A 14,226-nucleotide genomic window follows, 5' to 3' on the forward strand; every position below is an offset into this window, starting at 1 on the left:
CCATCACAATCCTAAACAATTCTGGTCCACAATAACCTCCATATTCCACCCAAGTAAACTAGCCCCCCCCCCACCTACCAGCCCCTCCTCTTCCAGCAGTATAGCTGACTACTTTAACAAACACTTCATGGAAATCATACTACCCCTAGCCAAAAAACAACACTTCTCACCCACTATCCCCTCAGCCCCACACAACCCCAATCCCCCACCACTGTATTTCACCTTCTCCACAGTACCTACTTCCTATATAAAAAGACTTCTGACAAAACTTAAGCATACAAAACTCGCTGCAGACAACCCTCATTCAGAATATCTAAAAATGGCAGCTGACACCCTAGCCTATCCAATTTCCATATTAATTAACCAGTCCATATCAGAAAGCTATGTACCTACTCTGTGGAAAATGTCACACATCATTCCCCTACACAAAAGTGGCTCCTCCACTGACCTTTCCAATTACCACCCCATTGCCATCCTTTCCCCACTCTCTAAGATCCTTGAGAAATGTATTAACTCTCAGGTACTAAACTATCTCCTAGCTAATAATCTCCTTTCCAAAACTCAACATGGCTTCAGGCCATATCACAGCACTACCATCGCCTTGCTTTCCTTCTCCAACACGATCCTACAACATAAAAACAATGGTTTATTCCCCACCACTATATTTCTGGACCTATCAAAGGTTTTTGATATGATATTACATGATATACTTCTTTCTGTCCTCACTAATCTCTCCTTCACATGCTCTGCCATCAACTGGTTCCATAGCTGTCTGTCAGGCCGACAGCAAGCAGTTGTTTGGCAAGATCAGCTATCCCCTTCTCCCCCCATAACTCTTGGTGTCCCCCAAGGCTCCATTCTTGGCCCCCTACTATTTTCCCTATTCACTAACAACCTTCATACCTCCACCAAACATGCTACTCTCATGCAATACGCAGATGACTCCACCCTCATCTGCTCTGTCCCCCATTTTATCAGAAATTCAAAAGATCACACAAGAGTCATTCACATCTGTAGAAAGCTGGCTATCCAATGACCAACTTCTACTCAATCCCAGCAAGACCAAACTCCTTATCTTCTAACTCCCCAAATCTAACCAAACTACCACCCACTTCAACGTACAGGTCAGAAACAACACCATTATCTCCCCATTAGAGCACACCAAACTTCCTGGTGTAGAGCTTGACAACAATCTCAAACTTGACCTCCATATATCTCTTACCATAAAAAGTGCACAAAAAAACTCTGGGCACTATATAGAAACAAATAATACCCAACCAAAGTTGCCAGAACCTCTACCGCCAATTCCCAACTTATCGCCACCTTATTCTACACCTCTCCCATACTCACCAACCTTAGCCCATCTGACCTAAATAGACTTGAATCCTGCTACAATAAAATTGCAAAATTTGCAACAGCCTCATCCTACCACAGCCACCACTGTAAGACTCTCAGGGAACTGGACTGGCTTGAATTCCGACAGCTTCTTCACTTGAATCAACTCTCATTTGCCCATAAATTAGTAAACCACCCTCATAAGATTCCATTTCTTTAAAACCTACTGCAATCCTGCAGCTCCTCTACACCCCTATGATCCAACAGCAAAAATCTACTTCTTACCACCAAACATGACTTGAGACGTACCTCCCTGGACTACATGAAGAGAGACATGGAAGAGCTCTTGGATCATGTGACCCAGGCAGGTATGACCCTAGCCCTGAGTACTATCCTGCCTTCTCCCAGAATGATACCACAGTATAAGGACAAAATGATCAACTTCAACAATTGGCTAAGCTTCTGGTGTCATTCAAAGGGGATCCAGTATTTTTCTGCCTGGGAAGACATGATCGACAAACCACGATGCTTTGCTAGAGATGGTCTGCACCTGTCACCCCCTGGGATTCAGGTTACTGGCTAAAGCTCTTGCCACCCCTATAGTGCCTTTTTTAGGCAAGGTTCAAAGGATAAAACCACCACTGTTAACAGATACAAGCATGCAAAATCTGAAGGTAATGCTACTCAATGCTAGACGTCTAAACCTCAAAATGCACTCTCTCGAGGCACTCCCAAAAATGGAGAACATCGATATCTGTCCAGTAACTGAGACCTGGTTCAAGGTTCCAGAGAGCACCCCTGCAATACCAGGCTACAATTATTACCACACTTTTCGGCCACAAAACCAAGACCGAAACACTAAAGGTGGAGGAGTGTCCATATTCACCAAGGATATTCACACCTCCAGGCTAGTTGCCCAACACAATGCATCTGAAATTCTCCAGGTGCAACTAACACTAGGTAAGACTACAATCCAAATTGTAGCTTGCTACAGATCTCCCACCATGCCCCAAGATTCTCACTACACCTTTCTAAACAAACTGGAAAATATTAAGATACAACCAAACACCCTAATACTGGGTGATTTCAACTACCCTGCCATTAATTGGGAAAACTACTTGGGTACCGACTCCTTTTCCCAACGGTTCGTGGAATTCATAAATTCCAACGCCCTGGATCAACTAATCCATTGTCCCACCAGGGGAGCCAATATCCTAGACCTGGTGATTACCAACATGGGAAATAGATGCTCCACACCAGTGGTCATCCCCTCATTGGTCAGGTCTAACCATAAGCAAATCACCTTTGACATCCACATCCCGCCCCCACCCCCCAGTAAGGAAACCTCCTTAAAAAACTTCTCCAAAGCCAACTTCATGCTACTGAAGTCAGAAGTGACAAACTTCACAACACCCACGCAGACGGGATCTGGAAGTTCGACTGCAGAATCCTACACTAAGGTACTGTACGAGCACATCCACTCGTGCATGAATCGTGCCATCCCAAATAGAACCAAGATGCTCTTCTCCAAAAAAGGAAGCCAATCTGGTGGTCCCCTGCTATAAACAAACTATACAACAGAAGGAAGAAACTGTTGCAGAAAAGAGGAAAATCCCAGGATGCAAAAAACTCCATTACCAGCCTCAATAAGAAGCTGAGATCCCTCATAAAATCCTCAAAAGCTAGTTACGAAAATAAAATTGCCAAAGATTCCAAATACAACCACAAGGCATTCTATAGTTATGTCAAGAATCTAAATAGCAATGCTCAGATCTGCTCTGAGCTACAACAGAATGGCATTAAATATACTGATCCCAAGGATATTGCCAATATCGTGGCAGATCGATTTAGTTCCAACTTCACCCCCCCCCCTCTCACCCCCTAAAGGGCCCATCTCAATACCAAAAGATTGCCACATTCCGATAATCATGGCCACACAGGTAGAAACCGCACTCTTCAAAGCTAAGAATACAGCATCGATGGGACCAGATGACATCCCAGGCTGTGCACTATATGAACTACAAAATGAACTGGCACCTCACCTAAGTGTCATGTTTAATCATAGCCTCACCTCAGGCTTTGTGCCCACTGAGTGGCGCACAGCTACAGTTATACCGCTCCACAAGGGAGGATCCACCTTGGATCTTGTGAACTACTGTCCCATCAGTCTGACAAGCCTGATCTGCAAGGGCATGGAACGCATTATCATGGAACTTATAAACAAAGACATTGGCAACCTTCAAACACTGGACCCCACCCAGTTTGGATTTGTGAAGGGCCGATCTTATCTCCTAAATCTGATTGACTTCTTCGAATCAGTCTCCAGAGATATGGACGAGGGTAAGGTGGTCCATACAGCCTATCTGGACCTCGCCAAGGCCTTCAACACCATCCTGCACTCTGGAATCATAGATAAACTTACTAAACTGGGCATAAATCCCTACATCACTCGATGGGTTGCCAACTGGCTTACTGACAGAACCCAAACTGTAAAAGTAGCCAACTCCAAATCCAGCTCCAGACAAGTGACAAGTGGAGTACCTCAATGTTCAGTCCTGGGACCACTCTTGTTTGGCATCTACTTCTCTGAAGTACAGGCCAACACTAAGGGACTCTGGCTAACAAAGTTTGCAGATGACTGCAAACTGGGAGCCATTATTGAATCCCCAAATTATGTGGATATTCTACAAAAAGGCCTTACAGAAACAGATGCCTGGGACCAGAGCCATGGGCTCAAGCTTAATGCCCAGAAATGTATAGTTATCCCCTTTGGAAAAAAACATGTACCCATGAATTACCACATAGGTGGCAGGAAGCTAAACATCGAAAGTGTGATGAGAGACTTAGGGACACAGGTGGACAGTGGTCTCACTTTCGATAACCACATAACCACAACAGTCAGGAAATCCTTCTATGTGGCACACCTCATCACTAAGGGCTTTTCATCCAGAAAAAAGGAGGCTACTGTCCCACTGTACTCATCCCTCATTAGACCCATTATAGAGTATAATGCCCCATTTGGTATGTACCTCACAAGACATCTGCAACAGCTGGAAAGGCCACAGAAATACCTCACTAAAAGAATCACAGGCCTAAAGCAGATGCCCTATGCTGACCGTCTAAAAAAACTCCAACTCTACTCCGTGGCATATTGTCTACTCAGAGGCAATCTCTGCTTAACATACAAGGCCATGTCAAATCCTGAGCTGTTGGACATGCTCCACTTAAAGAAATCCCAATCCCTCAGAGCCACACGCTCCAGGGATCTAAACCTTGTCATCACAATGAACAAAACATGCTGGAGAGATAGGTTCCTGACCCAGAGACTCCCCATACTCTGGAATAGACTGCCCATACATGTCAAGCAGAGAGCCTCCTTGGCCCCCTTCAAGAGGAACCTTGATGATTTGATGGGAGATAGGAAATTCACCCGAGGGATCATGTCAGTCACCCTGCTAGACAGGGGTTCAGGGAAGTAAATATTGTGGGAAGAAATATCCAGGGAATTGGGAATTGTTATGGCTAGGCTTGCATAGGCCCTAGGGCCGATAGCCTCGTACCAACCTATGAACCTATGAACCTATGAACCCAAAAACTCAGCAGGAGAAGTCCTATTCTCCTGTAGCATATCCAAACTATGAAACAACCCCCCTCCCAATAACCAAATTACCATCCAGCAGTCTATTCAAAATTAATCTCAAGTCTCACCTAAAAACGTATTGGCTCTGTCCTTGCTCCAACCCCAATTAACAAAGCTCCTAGCAATCTGTACAGCTTAAATGTTCATCTGCCACTAAACATGCTTTATCTCCATAACTTTTAGGTTCCTTTATTTGTCTCCTCAATTGTAACAACAGATTATTACTCAGTATTTATTGTATGTTTCTTCCTTACTATTAATCTATGTAGTCTGAATGTCATGCTGTTGTTGTACTCTAAATTTCATGTTGTTTACTGTAAACTCATTTACTATTGTAATACTTACTTATTTGTACTTGTGGAGCTTTTCTCCCCAGACCTCCACTGAAAAAGGACCTGTGTTCAGTCAGAATTTCACGGTAAACAAATGTAAGTAAGCAAATAAATAAATAAATGCTTCCACAAAACAACTTAAACAAATGACTTAGACAAGGCAAAATGATTTAAAGTGTAAAATCAATAAATAAAGCAAAAATAAAGCAGTAGCACTCTAAAACAGTTGACTGAAGTGCAAAATAAAATGAATCTCTTATCTGCCAACTTGGATGGAGCAAGATTAATTCACTCTCAGGGTGTGGCAAGGGTGACAAGCAGATGGGAGCTCTGGAAAAATGACCAGGAGACAGTATGTAGTAAAGGAGGTTTATTCAAGAACAATAGTGGTTTGCTGGGTGGGCAATCAGTATTATGGATCTATGGAAAACAATGGGTGGGAAGAATACTTACATAGGTTACACAAAAGACAACAGAAATGAAAGAGGAGAATGAGGGAGTTTAGAAATCAGATTACCATAAAGGGCGGGGCCAGAGACACAGCTTTTAAAACCACAACAGGAAAAGACTGGGAAAGCTGGGAAAAATCCAGGCTGCAAGAAGCTACAGGTCAATAACCCAGGGTAAGTTAGAATTTCAGAAAGTTAACTTGATGTCTCAGTGGGGGGACAGATACAAAGAACAGGGAAACAGAAAGGCACTAGAATGCAATTTTAAGCAGGTAAATAATTAGCAGAATATAAGACTCTATCAGCAAAACTGGAATATAACCACTGTAAAAGCACCGAAGCACCAGGTTTGAATCAGAATTTAAAATTCTCACACTACTGTAATTCTACCACTGTCTAAGGCACCAGACTATGCAGAAATTTACCAGTAACATGGTTTATGCAAAATGCAGCTGAAATCTGGCAGTAGTTCACAGTTCTGCTACAACTACAAATGAACCTACAAGACTAAGGTCCTACATAGGGGTCAAAATACAAACAACTAGCTTTTACAAGTAATTCTGCTTATGGAAATAGAAGTGTAGTAGAATGTTGGTATACAATCTTCTCATAACTGCAAATGAAGCTATAAGAAACTAAAAAATGCAAACAGATAACTTTTTTGGCTAAAACATGAAAAAAAGCAGAGAACTACAAAAACAACAAAGTATCACCAAACATCACTGTAAATGCAACTTAAATTCTTATTTCAGTAAAATTCAAATAAAAGTTTTTTTGTTAAAAGCTTATTTCTCATAGTTCAGGGCTTTCCATGCCTCTTCAAGTCTTACATATGTAGTGTTAGTCTAAGGTGTGAATTTATGCATCCGTAATGCTTCTTTAAAATGTGCACTACATCCAAATCATAAAATATTAAGTGTGTGTTATCTAAGTCACATTGTTATGCAACGCACATTGATGGATGGATTTAACATATATATCATTAGTAATGCATGCACTTAATTGTATAACTATGTCCAACAATATCAGCATTTCCTTATGCTGAGAAACACACATAATGTACATTGTATGACACAGTAGTGTGTGCTAATATCAATGTTATGTAAGAAGCACTGAAATTAATAATATGAGGTTAGGAAGTGTAACACAAAAGAACTATGATACATATTACATGTTAGTGAATCATAAAAAAGGAGCTATAAAGGAGGTCACACACACAACATCATAATATATTCGACTGTAATTCACATGGCAAGGATATATCTACTGTGTCAAAATATGTTTTAATGTGCAGCAACGTTTACAAGCAACACTGAAAGCTGCAACATCTAATGAGTAACAACAGTTGAGATGTGCACAGAAATAAATAGTACTGTGATCTACAATGAACACCAGCAACGATTACTAAACGGGATGCATGCAGTAATTGTTCACCTAACATTAGGGTCCTCTAAGGTCATAGTGTTACTGTAATGGTAGCCTAACTGGCCTACAAGGACTATTTCAAAATCAGAGAAGAAAAGCTAGATCATTGTACTCATCACATGCCAAGATGAGGGCACATGCAACAATGACATCATAATACATTGACAGCAATAATATAGGTAGATTTCAATGAATGACTGTGTGTGCCCCCTCATAGCGATAAACCAAATTACACATTTACATTAACTAGAATACAGCACATGCCATATGCTTGCAAAATACACATATAGATGAATGGTGGAAATCTATTTCAGGAAGTACCATTACAAATACGGCATTCCAATCTGCAGGTAGGGAGTCGCATCACATAAAATCAACAACTGCCACATTGCGTTTGACTGCAATCATTATCGCACACATTTATGTTGAGGTGGCACTAAAACAGTAACGAGATGATAATAACTGTAATACATGCTACTTGTAGTACATGCCCTTGCAATGACCCAAATATAACTTATCCTCCTGTCCCCCATAATTTTCTGCTCATCCCCCCCCTCTATGCAGCATCTCCTACATATCGATAAATTATGCAAATCAGACTTATGTCCTCTCAACTTCCATTTACTGTATTCTTACACTAATGTCCTATCTAGGTTCCACTTTATAATCTCGAAATACTGAAATCTCGAATTTCAGGATCTTGAGACCATAAAGTCAAATTTTTAAAATGGTGAAACTCCATAACCACGAATCTGGAAATGTCAAATTCATGGTTATGGTGTTCCGGTATTTGACGCCGGATGTAGTGTGTGCAGTATGGACCATTTAGTGTGTGGATTTGGCTGGTTTGTATGGTAAGTGAGTATTTTATTAGGGTTTTAGGTATGTGTTTGAGTGTATGTGAGTGTGTTTGGAAGTTTTATTTTTATTTTTATTTATTTTATTTTACATTTGTTGACCGGGCTAGTCTAACTGGATACATGTCCATTTTCAGTAGAGGCCCGGGAAGAAAAGCTCCAGAAAAACATGCAGAAATTAAAAAGTAACAAAAAAAAGTAGCCATTGTTTCAAAAATGAATTAAAAACTCAAATATATATATATATATTTTTCCAAAAGATGTGCATAATTATACTACTCAAAGTGATAAAAATAATATTTAAGTAAACATAGATTTATATGCAGAACATAGTATATAGAGGCATTGTAGGGAGGACTGTAGTAGATGTAGTCTGAAAAAGAGAGTTAAGGATAAAAGTTAGTCAGGGTTGGTACAGGAGCATAACCAGTGGTTATAGAGAAATAGTTTTTATGTGTGGGTTAGGGTAGGTGGGTAAAAGTATGAGCGTTTAAGTGTTGAAAGTGGTGGTGTTTGTATATTTGTGATGTGTGTATGTGAGGGTACTGTAGAGTGTCTAGTGGTGAGTTTGCTGTCTTTTTCTGTTTGGTGCAATCTCAGAGTTAGTATATATAAGTAGGGGGGTATGAGGGGTGCAGGGGGGGCTTGCCCCCCTTCTTATATGTAGTGTAGGTTTGTTGATTTGTGTTTTTGTGTTTGTCTGTGTTTTGTTTGTTGATTTGTTGTAGTGTGGGTAGGATGGCGTATGTGTTGTGTGGTGTATGGTGTGTTTATGTTCACAATTTTGTGTTTCGCGGTTTTGGGCTTTCGGGATTTGAAGCTTTCGACTTTATGGTCTCGAGATACTGAAATTCGAGATTTCAGTATTTCGAGATTATAAAGTGGAACCTCTATCTAAGATGCTTTCTCACCTACCTACTCCCTGGGGTTTCCTTCTGTTTTCACTCTACACTTGTCCTCTCTCTATAACTATTTATCCTCCTATCCAGCCTTATAACTGTCTGCACTCGAATATCTTCTTGCATTCATATACATCATCATTATGCATTTTTTTTGGTAACTCTTATTGACATATTTGTTCTATGCACACTTTGGTTTTCCAATTAGCTTGTACCACCTGTAAAAAATTTACCTTGTTATTTAATGTTAGCTATTTCATGTTATATATTTTTATCTTGTTTAATCCTGTAAACATTGACATTGTTAGCTACTGTGTGTTCTATTATAATATTGGAGCTTTTCTCCTTGGGTCTCCGCTGAAAAAGGGTCTTTGCCTAGTTGGACTAACCCAGTTAACAAATGTCAAATAAATAAATAATTGTGGGCATAAGCTTTGTCATATATATGATGTTATGAAAATCAAGTAACCAGGACGAAAGCGTTAAATCTTATTTAATAAACTGAGAGATTTGCTTCTGCCTCCTTCGGGTTTTTATATGTTATGAAAATCGCCTATATACATGTGTAACTATACCATTGAAATATTTATGCAAATTAGATTAACAATGCTACATGAGTAACAGATAATATCACAACATACTAGCATCAGAATGGGAATAGAATGTGTGAGTAACAACTTGACACATTGTCTAGCAAAAAGACACCTTGGCCTTGTATGCTTTATGTATATAACAGACTTATATAACCTTTGTTTTATATATATATATATATATATATATATATATATATATATATATATGGATTCCATACACTTGGTCGAATTTCACTTAGTCGAAAATGATACCAGGCATTGCACTTCACTGAAAGCTCACTTGACTGAAAGCTCACTTGGTCGAAGTTCATTTGGTCGAAAATGGAATATAGCCCCTGCCCCACTGCAGTGCTACCCTGGAGTGAAAATATTAAATAAGGGGGGTGTGGGGGGCACAGCCCCCCACAATGGGGGGTTTTGGGGGTGTAGCCCCCCACATAATTTTAATGTATTCACTGTTATAAGAAGGTATATCCATTAGAAATGCATTGATATACTTTAGTAAAAACTATTGGCATAATGTGGGGGGCTATACCCCCCACACCCGCCAATGCGGAGGGCTGTGTCCCCCACACCCCCCTTATTTAATATTCGCATTCCAGGGTTGCACTGCAGTGGGGCAGGGGCTATATTCCATTTTCGACCAAATAAACTTCAACCAAGTGAGCTTTCAGTCAAGTGAGCTTTCAGTGAAGTAAAGTGCCTGGAATCATTTTCGACACTAAGTGTATGGAATCCATATATATATATATATATATATATATATATCTATATATATATATATATATATATATATACATATATATATATATACGTGTGTGTGTGTGTGTGTGTGTGTGTGTGTGTGCATGGGCAATGTAGTATTACTTTACATCTGTAGCTGCCAACTTAAAAAAGGATGTGGTCATAATGGACATCAATTTTACAGCCTCAGTAACAACAGCGAATGGCATGCGAGAGTAACGTGCAAATATACATGTAAGTTAGTGTTTTATCAATCATTCCTGTGCACCTAAGTGTTAGTGCAAAAGTAGTGGAAATAAAGCTATATACAGCAATGAAACCCTGCTGATATAACTGATACTGTGAAACAACAAACACCCATTCAATAAAATAATAGACAAGGTGGGCACACTATGTTATGATCTGAGAACCACCATTATACATACAAGATGGTAACAGCAGGAACAGTAAAATCAGTGTTGTATACAGTTTACAGTATTTAGCAAGTAAGAAAACAATACACACACACACACACACACACACACACACACACACACACACACACACACACACACACACACACACACAAACATAACTCTATTTGTAAGACATTCACATTGTGCAAGTAGAACATAAATGACTATCATTTTGCTTGTGTCAGCAAACATCATATAACCTCAGTATAACAAATTAAATTAAAAAATCATTTGTACAGCAAAAGTTATAAACTCTAAATCCACACTTAAAAGACATACCTTGTTAATCCATTATGAGAAGTTTGCCATCAAATCTGCATGCATGAATGCCATCTGAATAATCATGTCAAACTTTTTTGAGACATGTTAATCATTTTACAAGAGAAATAAAAGGCTGAAGATAAGACCACCTACCGCTCTCCCTTCACTGCTCATCAAGACTCTGCATACGCTCTATGTACAAGGTGTGATTTCTGGCACCTTCCTCAACATCTGCAGACATAAAATGATAAGAATTATTAAATTAGTGCAATGATTCTATTTTATGAGCTTAAATGGCATATATTGGTACATAAACTCTGCAGAATGTAGTCAGTATAAATAAACCATGTGATTGAGAACTGCCATGCAATCCTAGGAAATAATTTACATATCAAGTCATTTATGTGAGACTTAACTGTTCTGCATATACTAGGATAACTAACCACAAATTAGAGAAAGCTTAATTCAAACTTATGACATGTACCTATACTCACATTAAAATCCAGAGCGTTACCTGCCTAGCTATTTGCTCTGTGGTATGAAAAAATAAGTTATTGGAATTCAAGTATCTTAGATCTGTGACTATGCATTTAAATCATTACATACAATATCATGTGTCCTGGTCCAGTCATAGGTAATTAAACAGGTTCAGTTTTGGAAAAAATATAAGGCAGTCCCAGTGTAATATCAGAATAATTTATTTAATATTTGTTTATTGGGAAAGAGCTCATTTTCAGTATAAGCCCATGGAGAAATGCTACAGGCACGTCTTTAGAAATGTGGGAGGAAACAAAAGCAGCTGGAGGAAACCCACACGAACACAGGGAGAACATGCAGAATCCACACAGAAAGCACCCCAGCCAAGAATCAAACCAGATACCCTCTTGTGGTGAGGTAACAATGCTAACCACTGCACCACTGTGCCGTACAGGTATTAGCACCATGCACAATATATATAATATATATATATATATATATATATATATATATATATATATATATATATATATATATATATATATATATATATATATATATATATATATATATATATATATATATATATATATATATATATATATAAAACACAAATTTTTCCATAGGCACATTGATTACTGTAGGATGAGCTTTGCATTGTTAGCACATTCCCCTCAATAATACACAAAAAGTAGGATTACTGTCATCTGAGATGCACCTAGAGAGGACAACCTCTGCATACATGTACATTTTTAGAAAGCAATAATAGTAATGGTATCCTACATGTGATAATGTATATATATTTGACATATATACCTACTTATGCAGATTATGGAATATAAACATATAGAAAGTTATGTAAGTCTGTACATATGTTTGTTATTACATAGTTATAAATACATTTGTGTGTGTGTGTGTGTATATATATATATATATATATATATATATAAAATGTCTTTATAAATACATTTGTATAGACATATATATATATATATATATATATATATATATATATATATATATATATATATATGTGTGCGTGTTCAAAAATATGTATGATGCTAACTTGCGTATCGCTTAACTCATATGTATATATACATGCATAGAAATACATATAGACTTATGTGTATATACCTTTATATAGACAGAGAGAGAGACTGATGCCTGGTGTCAAAGCCATGGCCTCAAGCTCAATGCCAAAAAGTGCATTGTCATTCCTTTTGGTAAAAACTCAGTACCCATGAACTACCACATAGGTGGTAGTCTACTTAACACCGAAAGTGTGATAAGAGACCTTGGGACACAGGTGGACAGTAGTCTCTCCTTTGATAATCACATCGCCACAGTAGTCAGGAAATCCTTCTATATGGCACACCTCATCACAAAAGGTTTCTCATCCAGGAAGAAAGAGGTCATTGTTCCCCTCTATTTGTCACCCATTAGACCCATTATAGAGTACAATGCCCCTTTTGGTATGTACCTCATAAGACATCTACAACAACTGGAAAGGCCACAGAAATACCTCACAAAGAGGATTACTGGCCTCAAAGAGATGTCCTATGCAGACCGTCTCAAAAAACTGCAGCTTTACTCCGTTGCATATCGCCTACTCAGAGGCGATCTCTGCCTAACACACAAAGCTATGTCAAACCCAGAGCTGTTGGACATGCTCCACTTAAAGAAATCCCAATCCCTACGAGTTACATGCTCTAGGGACCTAAACCTCATCACCACAATAAACAGAACATGCTGGAGGGATAGATTCCTGTCCCAGAGACTTCCCATACTCTGGAACAAACTACCTATCTATATCAAACAAAGCTCCTCATTAGCACTGTTCAAGAAAAATCTTGATGATTGGATGGGAGATAGGAAATTCACCCCGGGGATCACTTCTGTGGCTCTGCTCGACAGTGGCACAGGAAAATAATTTTCTTGGGTAGCGAAAGCCAGGGTACCTTTGGCTAGGCTTATATAGGCCCTAGGGCCAATAGCCTAGTACCTACCTATGAACCTATGAACCTATGAACCTATGAGAGATATACATATGTATATTTTTTACATAAGGACATCTACATAAAATATTGAAGATAAACAGGAATGTGTGTGACTGTGTACCCTTACAATTTGTAAAAATAAATGGCCTCTGCTGCATTGTGTTGTATGACAGATGTAGTGATATTAAATTTGTCCAGCATTAGTAGCATATCTCTCAACCTCTTATCACAAGAAACCTGGAAAAAGCCTGACATAATGGGAGGACAAAGGCCCAAAATCGGGACCTATTTTAAATATTGCTCTTATAAACTTAGAAAGTTGCTAGAATAATGAGATTTGTGTTAGCATGCATTTTCTGAAGGATACGAAGTCTGAAACTCAAATGTTATTGTTGTTGGTCTTTCGGCTTTTCCCGGTAAGGGGTCGCCACAGCGGAACTCAGGTCCGCTAATGATTGGCAGTAGATTTTTATGAAACGCTGAGGTGCCAGCTCGACATTCAACCTTCAACAAAGGCATGCCTATTTATGCATGCATGTCTTTCGAACGCTACCCAACCATGGGGAGGACATGCAGACGCCAAACAAAAGACACTCCCAAGCACAGCCGAGAATTGAACGGGAGAACCTCTTGCTGTGAGGTAACAACGCTACCGCCGTACCACCACAGCATTTGTCATTATTTAGTGATGTTAATCCTTAGCTCATCCAAATGTTTTATCAAAAAGACACAATTTTTCTGAAAAACAGACCAAACTATGAG

At 39.0% G+C, this 14,226-nt stretch overlaps 1 protein-coding gene across 1 annotated transcript in view; it reads right to left on the reverse strand.

The window, feature by feature from the left end:
- LOC122816887 (butyrophilin subfamily 2 member A2-like) overlaps positions 1–14,226 on the reverse strand; it is a 784,081-nt gene that overhangs the window by 504,324 nt on the left and 265,531 nt on the right. Inside the window, exon 2 of the mRNA XM_044089960.1 lies at positions 11,144–11,221. The gene's annotated coding sequence lies outside the window, so the exon portion shown is untranslated. The remainder of the gene's footprint in view (positions 1–11,143; positions 11,222–14,226) is intronic.

Source organism: Protopterus annectens, chromosome 12.part0 (genome assembly GCF_019279795.1).
Source record: "Protopterus annectens isolate FY-2018-M chromosome 12.part0, PAN1.0, whole genome shotgun sequence".
Classification (NCBI taxonomy): Eukaryota; Metazoa; Chordata; order Ceratodontiformes; family Protopteridae; genus Protopterus; species Protopterus annectens.